At 37.7% G+C, this 16,111-nt stretch overlaps 1 non-coding gene across 1 annotated transcript; it reads right to left on the bottom strand.

The window, feature by feature from the left end:
- Positions 1–247: 247 nt before the first annotated feature.
- LOC120069675 (small nucleolar RNA R71) lies at positions 248–354 on the bottom strand. The gene has a single exon (XR_005479628.2). It is a non-coding gene; the product is annotated as a small nucleolar RNA R71 (small nucleolar RNA).
- Between the last annotated feature and the right edge of the window lie 15,757 nt (positions 355–16,111).

The raw sequence follows: 16,111 nt of genomic DNA, 5'->3' as shown, positions 1-16,111 counted from the left end.
AGCAAGACAGTTCGGAGGACGGCATGGTGAAGATGTGCAGGCCCATTTACGAAGCTTCAATGAAATTTATAATACTTTTGTGTTCCCTAATATTTCCCCAAAAGAGGTTCGACTCATGTTATTTCCATTTTCACTATGCGATAAAGCAAGAAAATGGGCTTACTCTCTCGAACTAAGAGAGATAACTTCATGGGAGCAAGTTGTGGAGAAGTTTATGAAGAAGTATTTCCCTCCCATAGAGAATGCCAGAAGGAGAAAATTGATCACCAATTTTGAACAAGAAGAAGATGAATCACTCAGTGACACATGGGCGCGATTCAAGAGACTAGTACGAGACTGCCCACACAATGGATTACTGGATTGCCTCAAAATGAAGATTTTCTATCATGGACTCAATTCTTCATCGCAGACAGCTACCAATGCGGCAGCAGTAGAAGGTCTGTTGGACAAAACATATGACGAAGCAAAGAATATTCTTGATCGCATCTCGAAAAACCATGAAGATTGGCAAGAAAGCAATCAAAGAACTAAGTCTAGAGAAGGTAATGCGAGTAATGGTGCCATTGCATCATTACAAAATCAGATGAATACGATGATAAATTGTTGCAAGGCATCGCAATAAAAAATTCAGGAACTCGAAATGGGCAAGTCAATGTGATAGAGAAAACAAGCACTAGCTATGATCTATGTGAAGAATCGCATTCTTTTTAGGAATGTCCACAAAATCCTCAATCAATCTACTTTATAAAAAACATAGCTTTTTCAAACACTTACAACCTGGGGTGGCAAAATCACCCTATTTTTTCTTAGAAGAACAACTAATAGAAAGCCAGTCAGTCTGTGGCTCAGAGGGAAGGACTGCTAGGATTTTTCCGTAGAACTAATGGACAACAACAACATCAAGCTAGCAGCTCTCAAACACCATCCTCATCATCCTTGGAAAAGTTGTTGAAGCAATATATCAAAAAGAATGAAACAGTCCATCAAAACCAAGCTACATCCATCCGCAATTTGGAAATTCAAATAGGACAAATTGTGGGAGAGTTAAAGAACAGACCCCAAGGGAGATTGCCTAGCTCAACTGAGTTTCCATGAAATCTAGGGAATATAGGGAAAGAACAATGCCAAGCAGTCACCTTAAGAAGTGGAAAGACGGCGATAGAAGTCAGGAAGGAGCCTAGCAAGACTGAGTCAAAGGAGCAACCTGCGATTGAATCAAAGAAACATTTATCGCAAACTGAGTCAAATGAGTCCGAGACTATGGAACAAGAAGATGCGATCACCTCTAAGACTCTAGACTATGAAACATTGAAAGTACAACTACCTTCATTTCCTCAAAAACTGAAAAAGAAACAAAATGATGAAGGTCAGTATCATCGCTTCCTGGAAATATTGAAACAATTGCACATCAATATTCTATTCATAAAAGCGATAGAGCAGATGCTAGTGTATGCCAAATTTTTTAAGGACAATGTCTCGAAGAGGAGAAGCACGGGAAGATTCACCACGGTGGCATTGACACAAGAATCAAATACTATAATCCCACAAAAGATGCGTGACCCAGGCAGTTTCACAATACCCTGCTTAATAGGAGGAATCTATATTGGTCAAGCATTATGCGATCTTGGGGCAAACATAACTTAATGGCCCTTTCAATCTTCAAAAGATTGAATGTAGGACAGTTAACACCCACAAAGATTGCATGCATCGAATTCGGCTTGAAGAAAACCAGAAAGGCTCGATAGAACCTCAACACAAACTGAACCCTGCGATGAAAGAGGTTGTTAAAAAAGAAATCATCAAATGGTTAAACCATGTTCACATGTCCATATGGAATATTCGCCTTTCGTCGCATGCCTTTTGGACTATGCAATATGCCTAGTATGTTTCAAAGGTGTGTGATGGCAATCTTCTCCGAGTACCTTGAAGACTCAGCTGAAATTTTTATGGATGATTTCTCAGTCTATGGGAAAACATATGAAATCTGTCTGCAAAACCTGGAGAATATTGAAAAAGATGTAAAGAAACCAATCTAGTGTTAAACTGGGAAAAGTGTCATTTTATGGTCAAAAAAGGAATTAATGGATGGGCTAGAGGTGGATAAAGTAAAAATTGAAGCTATAGAAAAACTTACACCTCCAGCAAATGTGAAAGCTTGGAGGAGTTTCTTAGGACACGCGGGGTTTTATAGAAGATTTATGAAGGACTTCTCCAAAATTGCTTGACCGTTGAATGCATTGTTGGAAGCTGATAGACCTTTTGATTTTGATTCACACTGCCTCACCGCATTCAAAACACTAAAGGACGCTTTGACTACAGCGCCAATTCTGATCGCACTCGATTGGTCAAAGCCATTCGAGTTGATGTGCGATGCTAGTGGATATGTGATGGGGGCAGTCTTGGCACAAAAAGTAAAGACAATGTTACACCCCATCGCATATGCTAGCAGAACATTAAACTCTATACAGACGAATTACACCACCACCGAGAAGGAACTTTTAGCAGTAATTTTTGCGATTGAAAAATTCAGACATTACTTGTTGGGGTCAAAATTGATAATCCACATAGACCACTCGACGATAAGATATTTGATGACCAAAAAAGATGCGAAGCCTAGACTAATGATAACAGGCAGAAATGCACGTTATTACAGTATTGAGTTATTAAACAATGTAGGTTTGCATTGATAAAATATATAGGATTATGTCACAAAAGCATTAAGTTCATGACATTTCGGTTGTAAGCGTTCATCGCATGAAAACAGTTAACTTTTGTATTTTTATGTAGAATATGCATTGATGCAATGCGGAAAATGCAATCACAAGACAACGGCTGAGCGCAACGTTACCGCAAGGCTTTGTGGTGATTTGTGCACGCAAATATCTGCTCAAGAAGGATTGCCGCATAAAGCTGGCACAACTTAGTGGGCGCATCTGGGTGGAAAGCATAATAAATCACGATGGGACAGAAAGCTGATGACGGTCGAGTCCGAATTAAGTTGACAAGCCGCTAACGAACTATTATAGCAAGTACATTCAACTTTTCGATGACAAATATTCGACGCATCAGACAGAGAATTAATTTCATCCCATTAGTGCAATCATAAGAGAGAAGAAGCCTTTCACCCCAAAGCTCTATAAATACCGAAGGCAACCTTCAAAGAATGGGTTCGTTCGTCGAGTTCGACGGTTAGACAATTTTCACCATAGTTAGAAGTAGCCTCGTTCTTATATTTTCTTTTATTTAAGGCGGAAGCGAGAGAAGCGAGATTGTGCCGAGAGATCGTTTCGGTGAACTTGGAAGAGTGTCGGAAGCATCGAGATCAGAGAGACGCTTTTGTGGAAACTGGAATATCTTTTGAATAGAATAGAGTTGACAGTATAAAAGCCTTGGGAAGCAAGGGATTGCTACCAGGCTCTCTATCCTTATCTTCCATTGTCATTTTGTACTTAAAATTATCTATAGAAATGGAATTTACTTCTTTATATCTATTCACTCTTTGTTTATTATGCATGAGTAGCTAAATTTGTCAAATGGTTTGAGAAGCACTTAGCTAGCATAACTAGGGATCTTCATTCTATGCGATTATCTTGTATTATGTATGCATCATTCGTCCATTAGAGATACTCGAAAGGGTAGTCTAAGGACAGAATCTATGTTTGAAAAAGTCAGGTTAGAATCTAGGCTCGGGAGAGTCAGATTAGAATGCATAATCAAGAGATAGAAGCTTAGGAATAAGCACTGTTTGCTATTAACACATCATATGCATCCTAGAGATAGGCTATGATTGTGTGCGGTCACCTTGTCTTTGTGTGCATCTTGCATCATCGCATAGGAAAAAAAGTAGAGACTTAGAAATAAGCTCTATGGACATTATCACATTCATCACATGCATCCTAGAACTAGGAGCATCGCATTTTCATTGGAAAATGATTTTCTGTCGCATGAGTATAGCATGATCGTATAGTCTGACGCATTCTCGGGTAACACTAGCTAAAGACCTTCTCAACCTGTTCCTTCGCATACTTAGTATATCTACCGTAGAATCAATCTTTTCTCAACTCCGCTGCATACATTTATTTTATACTGCAAACAATAACCAAAAACAACTATTTGATTTATTGGTTACCGCAAAGTCTATTAAAAATTATCACCGCATACCATTTTCCTTAGTCCCTGAGTTCGACCTTGGACTTGCCAGGAAACTCAATAGGGTTTACACTTGGATTCTACTGAGAAAACTTGTTGCTCAACGAATTTATATCACCGCATTTCATTCCATTATTTCATCACATAAAACGACGCATCAAGTTTTTGGCGTCGTTGCCGGGAACTTAGGAAAATCAGTGTGCTAATGGTAATTTTTGTGATTTCTTTGCAGCTCTCAATCTCTGGCGAATTACAACCCAAAGATTGAGAGGACGTTCTGACGAAGATTGAGAGATAGTCACCGACAACAACAACCAGATAAAGACGATATGGCGAAGCAGTTTGAAAATGGAGCACCAAACGAAAACAATGTCATGGCGAATCCAATCCTACTGGAAAACGATCGCAATCGGCGCATTCAAGAATATGCATAGCCAAACCTCTACGATTTCTCTCCAGGAATCATGAGGACTACCCTTGATGGATCTAGATTTGAAATGAAATCGGTGATGCTGCAGATGATCTAGACTGCTGCAAAGTTTGGAGGAAGGCGTGGCGAGGACCCGCACGCCCACCTCCGGAGCTTCATAGAAATCTACAACACTTTTGTGTTCCTGAATATCTCTACCGAAGAAGTTCAACGAACTTTGTTCCCCTTTTATTTGTGTGATCAAGCACGAAAATGGGCGTACTCTCTCGAATCGAGGGAGATCACTTCCTGGGAACAAGTCGTAGAGAAGTTTATGAAGAAATATTTCCCACTCACTGAGAACACCAGGAGAAGGATATTAATAACCAATTTTGAATAGGACATGAAGAATCGCTCAGCGATACCTGGGCGAGGTTTAAGAGGTTGGTAATGGACTACCCACACAACAGATTACCAGACTGCTTGCGAATGGAGATCTTTTATCACGGATTAAATCCCCCTTTACAGACCACTGCCAATGCGGCAGCCGCTGGTGGTCTGCTAGACAAAACATATGATGAGGCTAAGAACATCCTGAATCGCATCTCTAAAAATTACGAGGACTGGAGAGAGAGCGATCAGAGACTGAGAATAAAGGATAATAACGCAAACAATGGTGCTATCGTATCACTTCAGAGTCAGATGACTATGATGATGAACCTAATTCAGGGAATCGCAATCAACAGCCCAACACCGCATAATGGGCAAGTAAACGCAGTTAATCAGACTGTCGCAAGGTGTGCTACTTGCAGTGAAGGACACACAATAGAAGAATGCCCGCAGAACCCACAGTCATCTTATTTTGTGAAAAATAATCTATTCTTTAACACCTACAACTTTGGGTGGAGAAACCACCCCAACTTTGTGTGGAAAAATCAGCAACAAAATTTTCAATAAGTGGCGCATAAAGAAGGGCCACCCGGATTTTTTCCACGAAACAACGGTCAGACGAGTAGTTAAGCCAGCATTTTGCAATCGCCGCAATCTTCCTCCTTGGAAAGTTTGTTGAAGAAATATATCGAGAAGAACGAAACTGTGCTTAAAACCAGGTGACGTCCATCTGCAACTTGGAATTCCAAATGGGCCAGATTGCGAACGAACTCAAGAATAGACCATAAGGGGCCCTGCCGAGTTCAAGAGAACTCCCACGCAACCCAGGGGGATCAGGTAAAGAACAATATCAAGTTGTGACATTGTGTAGTGGAAAGACTGTGGTGGGGGAGAGGAAGGAGCCTAGCCGAACGACTCCAATTATGCTGAAACCCAAGATTACGGTGACTCGAGAAGAAAAAAAAAGAAAAAGAAGTGATAGAGCCAGAAATTGCGTCCACCTCAGAGCCAAAAGAGTAGGGGACCGTGAGAGTATAGTTTCCACCTTTCCCGTAGAGACTCAGAAAGAAGAAGAATGACGAGGTATAGTACCAACGCTTCATGACTATGTTAAAACAATTGCATATTAATATTCCGTTCACTGAAGCGATTGAGGAGATGCCCGCATATGCAAAGATTCTAAACGACATGGTAAGCAAGAAGAAAAGCACTGGTAAGTTTGCCACGGTGGCTTTGATGCAGAGCTCGAAATCTATAATCCCACTGAAGCTGAGTGATCCTAGAAGTTTTACTATACCTTGCTCCATTGGACGACTGTACATCGGGCAAACATTGTGTGACCTTGGAGCCCGCATCAACTTGACGGCTCTGTCAATCTTTAAGTAGTTGAATGTAGGGCAACTTGCACCCACGATCGTGACTCTCCAACTAGCAGATAGATCTCTGGTGCATCAAGAAAGGAAGGTGAAGGACGTGCTGGTTACGATCGACAAATTTATATTAGCAGGTAACTTCATCATCTTAGATTACGAAGCCGACAAGGATGTGCCCAATATCCTGGGGCAACCTTTTTTATCAACAGGTCGTGCTCAAATTGATGTGTACAAAGGAGAGATCACCTTGAGCGTGAATGGAAAGAAGCTCAAGTTCGACATCATCCGTGCCATGAAGTTTCCTGACGAAGAAGAGCCAACAGTAAATGAAGAAAGAAGAACAACGCAACCGTCCTTTAAAGAACCACCAATAATAGAGCTGAAGACCCTGCCTAACAACCTAAAGTATGCATTTTTGAGGCAGAATAAAAAGTTGCCAGTAATTATTTCCTCTGAACTTAATGAAGAACAGGAGAATGTGTTGCTGAGCATTATGAGAAAATATGTGCGAGCGATTAGATGGACACTCATAGACATTCGAGGAATTAGCCTCGCATACTGTATGCATTGAATTCGTCTCAAAGAAAACCACAAGGGATCGATCGAAATCAGTACAGACTCAACCCTGTGATGAAAGATTTGTTAAGAAGAAGATAATCAAGTGGTTAGATGCAGGCGTCATCTATCCGATAGCAGACAGCATGTGGGTCAACCCCGTGCAGTGCGTGCCAAAAAAAGGTGGGATGACGGTAGTCCCCAACGCAAATAATGAGCTGATACCACAAACGACCATCACCTGATGGCGTATTTGCATGGACTACCGCAAGCTAAATACGGCAATGTGGGTATTACTAGCCCACTCTATTTAAGGATGCACGAGAATACTCCATGAAATGCGATAAGTGCCAACGCACTAGAAGAATTTCAGAAAAAAATGCAATGCCAATGAACATCATATTGGAGGTGGAGCTATTCGATGCCTGGGGTATAGATTTCATGGGACCATTTCCATCATCAAATGGTCATAAATATATTCTATTGGTTGTTGACTATGTTTCAAATTGGATTGAAGTTGTTTCATGCGTTGCAAACAATGCGGTAACTCTCTCTAAGTTATTGAGAAAAACATCTTCACTCGTTTTGGCATTCCACGTGCCATAATAAGTAACGAACGTCACTTTGTGAATCGCATTGTTAGAAAATTTTTGATCAAATATAATGTCAACCATAAGATCGCCACCGTATATCACTCCCAAAAAAATGGACAAGCAGAGGTTTCTAATAGAGAAATCAAGTCAATTTTAGAAAAGGTGGTGAATCCATCGCGGAAAGATTAGGACATGAAACTTGATGATGCCTTTTGGGCATATTGGACTGCTTATAAGACACCCATAGGCATGTCACTATATGCGTTGGTATTTGGAAAGGCTTGTCATCTACCGTGGGAATTGGAATATAAGGTGATATGGGTAGTTAAAAAACTTAACTTTGATCTTAAGGCTGCAGAAGATGAGAGAAAACTTCAGCTACTAGAGCTGGATGAGTGGAGATTACAGGCGTATGAGAATTCCAAAATTTACAAAGAACGCACTAAGTGATGGCATGATAAGCGTCTGTGTGAGAAAAATCTCAAGGCAGGACAAAGAGTATTACTGTTCAACTCTAGGCTGCGTCTCTTTCCTAGAAAATTGAAATCGCGTTGGTCCAGGCTTTTCATAATTAAGGAAGTATTCCCGCATGGAGCGGTGGAATTGACCAATGAAGATGGTTCCACCTGATGTGTGGTGTTATGCGATGAAATAATGGTAAGAATTCCATGGTGGAAAATGCATTGTACATGTAAGTTTCCTCAACAAGATCCAAGTATAAATTCTACTGAATTTCCTGGTAAGCCCAGGGTTGAATACAGAAACTAAGGAAAACAGTATGCAATGGTAATTTTAGATCACTTTGCGGTAACAAATAAATCAAGGGGTTGGTTGGTTTGTTGTTTATAGTATAAAGTGTATACGGTGGAGTTGAGAAAAGAGTTAATAATACGAAAGATGCAATGAGTACGTGGGGGGAACTGGTTGAGAAGGGGTTTAGCTAACACTTCCTAGGATTGCATTCATGTTATGCGATCATGCTACATACATACAACAACAAGTCATCTCTCAATGAAAATGCTATGGCTTCTAGTTTTAGAACACATGTGATGTATGCGATGATGTCTATAGGACTTATATCTAAGCCTCTATTCTTGTCTATGCGATGACGAATCACACACACATACACAAGGCGACCGCGTACTGCAATAACCTATCTCTAGGGTGCATGCGATGTATGTTGGCAAACAGAGCTTATCTCTAAGTCTTTATCTCTTGCTTGTGTAGATCTAATCTTGCTCTGTCGAGTCTAGATTCTAACCTAGCTCTCGCAAGTCTGAGGTTCTTTCTTTAGACTCTCTCTTGAGTAGCTCTAAAGGATGATGGGCACAACATAAGACAAGATGATCCGCATGCAATGAAGACCCTAGGTCATGTTAGCTAAGTACTTCTCAACCCATTAAATAGTTTTAGCTACTCATGTGTATTTTAAAGAGAGTGAACAGATGTAGAAAAGCAAGTTCTATTCTATATATATAAAATCGAAGTACAGAATGACAATGCAAAATAAGGATAAAGAGCCTGGTAGCAATTTCTTGCTGCCCAAGGCTTTTACACTGTTCTTCTTTACTCTGCTCAAAAGATATTATTTGTAACGACCCGCCCCCTAGGACTTAAGTTAGGCCGTTACTAAATACATGCATGCATGGAACTTAAAACGACACTCTTTTATTGTGAAATAAATGCTAAATAAATAAGGTAAGTTCAAAAGACTTTCATTACATTCAAATATTAAAAGCAACAATAGGGTATCCATAAATCATAAATGATAATAAATAAGTCTGAAAACGATTCTTAATAGTAAGTTTCAAACATCAAACTGAAAGTTAAGAAAAACATGAAAAGAAATCTAAATCTCATGAGCAGAAGCATAAAACTAGTCCCAGTGGCTCGATCACGAATTCCACTTATCCATCGCTGGTGCATCTCTACCTTTACCTGAAACAAAAACATGAGAAAGAATGAGTATAAAATACTCATTAAGTAACCCCACTACTAGGGTCAGGTTAGGCAACTATGTCCTCTAGATGCCTACCTCTAGTGGAACATATAAACTGTCATAGTCCTCAAGGGACACATACATGTACATGAAAAACTGAGTTCTAACACTGTAACTAAATATGCCAACTACCTCTGGTGAATCTCGAAGGAAACACAATCTGGTGAATCTCGAAGGAAACAAATTCTTCCTTCAATCAGACCCTGCTTCCAAATTTTAATCCTTTTCTCCCATCAAATTTTCAATTCACAAAGAATTTAACTCACCCCTTTCCACAATGAAATTAATTCTTGACATTAATTTCAAGTTAAATTTGTATGACATAACCCCCTTCCAAAATGAAATTAATTCTTGACATTAATTTCAAATTAAATTTGTGTGACATTAAAAGTCCAATTTTCATAACTTCCCTCCGATTAAACATTTAAATTGAAATACCCCTTCCTTCAAAAATGAAATTAATTCCGACCATTAATTTTCAAATTGAATAATTTCAATGTTAATCCATTAATTTTCAAATTGAATCATTTCAATGTTAATCCATTAATTTTCAAATTAAATATTTTCAACATCAATTCATTAATTTCTAAATTAAATAATTTCAATGTCAATTTATTAATTTCCAAATTAAATAATTTCAACGTCAATAATTAAATTCCCGCAATTACACTTAAGTCCAAAAATTCTATAAATGCCCTCAATTAATAAAAATTACTGAAATTACATAAACAAAAAAAATTCGGGGTGTAACATACTTCCCTCCTTACAGAACTTTCGTCCTCGAAAGTTCATTTCTGAAAAAGCTCCAGGTACTGGACTTTCATCTCATCCTCTCATTCCTAAGTAGCCTCCTTGAATTTGTGATTCTGCCACAGGACTTTCACAAATGCAATCTCCCTGCGGCACAATGTCTTTACCTCTCTACAGGTTTCTCCTCATAGCTCAAGTTGTCATTCAACTGCAAGGGCTCAAAGTCAACTACATAGACGGGTCTGTTACATAATTTCTCAGCATCGAAACATGGAAGACATTATGAACTAAAGAAAGTGATGGAGGCACTGCTAATCGGTAAACTACGAGGCCAATTCACTCCAAGACCTCAAAAGGTCCAATGAACCTCGGGCTCAGCTTCCCTTTCCTTCCAAACCTCAAAACACCCTTTATAGGTGTCACCTTTAAGAACACTTTATCATCTAGTCTTAAATTTTAGGTCCTTACGTCTCACGTCGACGTAGCTTTTTTGTCTGCTCTAAGCTGTTTGCATACGAGCCTTGATCTTCTGTATGGCTCCATTAATTGTTTGCACTAGCTCAAGTCCTAAAAATTTCTTCTCTCCTACCTCATCCCAACACACAGGAGACCTGCAGCCAATAGAGGGCTTCAAACGGCAACATGCCAATGGTAGCCGGATAACTATTATTATGCTAATTCTATCAAATGCAAGTGAGAGACTCAACTCCCTGAACACTCTAACGCACAAGTGCACAATATATTCTCCAATTTCTGGTTCAAACGTTCCTTCTGACCATCAGTCTGTGGGTGAAAAGTTGTATTAAAATCCAATCGAGTACCCAATGCTAACTGAAGACTCTTCCAAAAACTAAATGTAAAACTAGAGTCACTGTTTGACATAGTTGAAACTAGTATCAAAAAAGGTGTGATAACCCCTTCCATATATAACTATGAAACTTCAGATGCTGAAAACCAATAATACTTTAACAGGCTCAAGATGAGAACTATGAAAACTGTCATGAGCTTAAGAAAGTCTTATCCACTAAAAACATATATTTGAGTTTATCATTCTGTCATAGGAAAAACTTCATATCTGTAGTGGAAAAACTGGTCATGCTATATAATGCGTCATCTGAAGATACATACAAGAACAAATCTGGTCAACTGAATACTGCTTCTACTCTAGAAGCACCGACTGTGATGTCTTTCTTAGGGTCTACATGTCTACGAATAACTCATCATGAGGCTCTATATTGTCATGGGCTATAAAACTGCTTAAGCCAACCCTCATATTTTTCTTTAGCCTTAAAACAATCACATATTATTACTTAGACCCTGCTACAAATGAGTCTATAATTCCATCTGAAGATGAGGTTTTGAAGTCCCTAGATGCTAAAGCATCAGTCAATTAATAACATATTTCCATAACCTTGTAATAACCATAATTGATCTATGCAGTTAGTTTTTACGATAAAACTTTCTTGATTCATAAGTCATAGCTTGAATTACTCGTATGCCCTAGAGATAGTTAATTCATTGCCCATGCAAGGGAAAACGTACTATCCTGTACTACTCCAAACCCACCTATAGCAATTTCTTGTTATCAACTCAACTTTATTACCAATCTATCCCTTATGTCAATGGTGATATTGGAAGATCCAACTTACATACTTTTGTGCATATACCACTTTTGTCTACCTCGAGCTGGATTAAGTTCCTTTTTCAATCAAATTGATGGTGTTTCTAGTTCATGTTTTGAACTTGAACACTACGTCAAAATCCTTTAAATCTTACTAATGCCCTCAATGATTTGCCTTTTAACTAATGAAGCCTTAACATACCATGTCAATAGTTCTTGAACATCTACTGTTATTGGTAACTCCATTTTAGCTTATCCCTTCTCAACCTTTTATTTTGGTAACAGAGTCTTGTGTTAAAACAAAGTTCCATACCGATCACCTGTGTAAACTATCTTTCCATCCATCTCATATTCTCCTAAAGTTCCACATGATAATGAGATATTTTTCTTTTACACCAAAAAAAAATTCCTTGTAACCCCTCATATCATACCTCCAAACCATACTTAACTGGGAGTTTTAAACACATTAAATTCCTTTCTATTTTCAAACGAGTAAACTTTCTTGGATACTTTTTTTTTCCATTTTCCAAGTGGAACATAATTTCTTTACTAAAATATTTTTACTTAACTCCTCCATAAGTATTATCTCTCTCACTAAGAATTTTCATCTCGTAGAATTCTCCTTTTCCAATTTTCATTCTTTTAAACCCCAGAAGACTTTCATTTATTCATATTTGTCCAACTTTGATCTCCTCATCACAATAAGGCTATGGATTTAATTAATCTAGGCACTCTAAAATAATCTTTCAACCCAAACAAATAATACTTTGCTTTATCTCCTTTAAGTCTAAACTCATGTCCAACTATTTTGGCTTCCTTTAATGACACCAACTTTTTTGATATTCCAAAAGAATCTTTCATATCACTACACATACTTTACCTAGTACATCAAGTCGTAGTATTACCAAAGTGATTATGACTTATTAATCATTTCCAAAATTCCTCTAAAAATTTTTGGTTTTAATATCTCAGAACCTTTAATAACTCAACCTCTTCTTTTTCTCCTTCTTATCCATAAAACAACTTTTAACCTTATACTCAAGTACGTGGCCTGTGAAGGAATTTATTTATACTAACACAAATTACAATACTCAACAAAAAAAAAAAAAAAAAAAATAACACTAGTCCTTAATGAATTCTTATCTAGACAATTTCATTCCTTGGCTTAAACATTTAAAAATCTTTATTCCTAAATTGTCATAACTCTACATAGTTTCATCAACCTTTAAAATCTCTGAACTGAGGTATATATTTTTTTGTTTCTAACACAATTTTCATGAGATAAACTAGGGCCAAGTGACCTCATAATTTTATATTTTTTTTCTCCTTTTGTAGCGTCGTACCTGAATAATCCGCTTATAATAAATTCTAACGAGTCACTGATCGAGCATTAGAATATAACTAGTGCATTTAAGCTAAACATATATTTTAACGCACAACAATCATAAAACATTTAATTGATAAGACATACCTGGTGATGACGAGGAATCCATTCATGGGCTATAAGGACAATTTGGACTTACATAATAAGTCAGTCTTCAGAACCAAAAACATGGGCTCTGATACCAACTATAACGACCCGACCCCCTAGGACAGTTAGGCCGTTACTAAATACATGCATGCATGGAACTTAAAACGATACTCTTTTATGGTGAAATAAATGCTAAATAAATAAGGTAAGTTCAAAAGACTTTCATTAAATTCAAATATTAAAAACAACAATAGGGTACCCATAAATCATAAATGATAATAAATAAGTCTGAAAATGATTCTTAATAGTAAGTTTTAAACATCAAAACTGAAAGTTAAGAAAAACATGAAAAGAAATCTAAATCTCATGAGCGGAAGCATAAAAAAAATCTAGAAGGAAACACAAACTTGTGAATCCCAAAGGAAACACAAACTGGTGAATCTCGAAGGAAACACAAACTAGTGAATCCAGAAGAAAACACAATATCTGGTGAATCCCGAAAGAAATACAAGCTGGTGAATCCTGAAGGGCACACAAACTGGTGAATCCCGAAGGAAACACAAACTGGTGAATCTCGAAGGAAACACAAATTGGTGAATCCCGAAGGAAACACAAACTGGTGAAGCTTAAAGGAAACACAAACCTAGTAGACATTCTAACTAAACAGTAAAATCACTATCATAGGCTCGACACCATAATTATCACAATATGGCTCTATGACATACATATATGCCTCAACATCATGGCTCTATAACATACACACATGCCTCAATATCCACAGATCACATACAACTTTATGAAATCAGATATCATCTCATGCTGGCATTCTAGTATCTATGTGCACAAATACATCTTTAAGATCCTCAAGAAATAACATACATCAGTTATACTAAACTACTAGTTCATCATGCTGTCACTCTACCATAACATTCATCCATCATGCTAGCGTACATCCAGTGCCTGGCCCGTGGGCAGTTCCAGTAGTAAGATTACTTACCTCGATACTAGATTCGGATATCGATCCAAGCGGCAGTCTTCAATAATAAATCTTTGAATTCAATTTCCCAACGAAGCCTGAGCAACAACCACCCTCAATATTCCAATCTCAAAATTCTTCCTTCAATCAGACCCTGCTTCCAAATTTTAATCCTTTTCTCCCGTCAAATTTTCAATTCACAAAGAATTTAACTCACCCCTTTCCACAATGAAATTAATTCTTGACATTAATTTCAAATTAAATTTGTATGACATAGCCCCCTTCCAATATGAAATTAATTCTTGACATTAATTTCAAATTAAATTTGTGTGACGTTAAAAGTCCAATTTCCATAACTTCCCTCCGATTCTTGACATTAATTTCAAATTAAATTTGGCTAACTATCGTCTATATGGTGAACTCTCTAAACTGAGCGAACTGGGCGAACTCCTTCAATGAAGGTGGCCTTCGGTATTTATAGAGCTTCAGGGTGAAAAGCTTTTTCTCTCTTATGATTGCACTGATGGGATGACATTAATTCTCTGTCTGATGCGTCGAATAATTGTCACCAAAAAGTTGAGTGTACTTGTTATAGTGTCGTTAACGGCTTGTCAACTTAATTCGAAGTCGACCGTCATCAGTTTTTGTCCCATCGTGATTTATTATGCTTTCATCTTGATGCGCCAGCTTTATGCGGCCACCTTCTTGAGCAAATTTTTGCAAGCGCAAACGGTACATAGCCTTGCAGTCGCAATCTCTTAATGCATTCGGACGTTAATTTCTTTGGATCGCAATTCTGCCTTGCGTCAACGCATTTTCTACACAAAATACATAAGTTAACTGTTTTTAATGCAATGGATGCATGCGATCGCAATGTTATAAACTTAACGCTTTTGAACGCAATTTCATATATTTTTACCATCGCAATCCTTCATTATTTTATAACTTTGCATTGTAATAATGTGCATTTCTGCCCGTTATCACCAACACATTTAAAGTGAATGGTCAAAGAGTAAAGATGTATCATGGAGGAGATTTCCAATGCGAAAAAACCTCCATTGACTTGGGTAAGCCAAAATAAAGAAGAAACACTCAGTCCTTGCGATGATAAGTGACATACATTCATCATGGACGAAGTATATCCTTTTTATTTTTCTTTCAAGAATCTATTCTACTCTTTACATGGTTACTACTCTTTATGATTGTCAACTCTTTCTTTCATACTTTTAAGAATCAAACCATCACAGAAAAGGATGCGATCAGAATGATGCAGGTGAAAGATTAAATTTGGGGGTTGTAGTTCAATTTTTATACTTCTCACTTTTAATTTAATATTGTCGAATTCTCCTATCGCATTCTCTCTCGTTTGGCTCAATCCTTAATTTTTTATTGCTTTATTTGTTCGTCGCATTCACCCCTTGCCCATTATGACTTCAATTATGAAAAATATGATTCTTTTCTTACCGCATGAACTAGCGTCAGATTAATTTCAGGACAATCAATTCACAAAATATTTCTAAAATTTAGTTGTCTACCAGCTTTCCTTCAAAACTATTTTTACAAATTTTTTTGAGTCCATCGCATGAATTATTTCGTCTTCAGCAATGAGGATATTGCTAAGTGTTAAATTTGGAGGGTGTCATCTTCAGCCTTGTTATTTTTCAGATTTTCATTTCAATTTTTTTAAAAAAGAGAGAGAGAGAGAGAAAGAAAAATAATATATAATGTTGAGATCGGATCTCACTCGTAGTTGGATGTCCGCATAACACCCGTGGGGACAAGCTAAAACGAAGGTGGGAATCGTGATCAATGCAGAAGCTTACTG

The sequence above is a fragment of the Benincasa hispida genome, chromosome 7 (genome assembly GCF_027475165.1).
Source record: "Benincasa hispida cultivar pf3 chromosome 7, pf3_genome.v1.1, whole genome shotgun sequence".
Taxonomy (NCBI): Eukaryota; Viridiplantae; Streptophyta; class Magnoliopsida; order Cucurbitales; family Cucurbitaceae; genus Benincasa; species Benincasa hispida.
The sequence above is the reverse complement of the archived record's forward strand: the minus strand, read 5'-3'. Positions and strand labels throughout refer to the sequence as shown.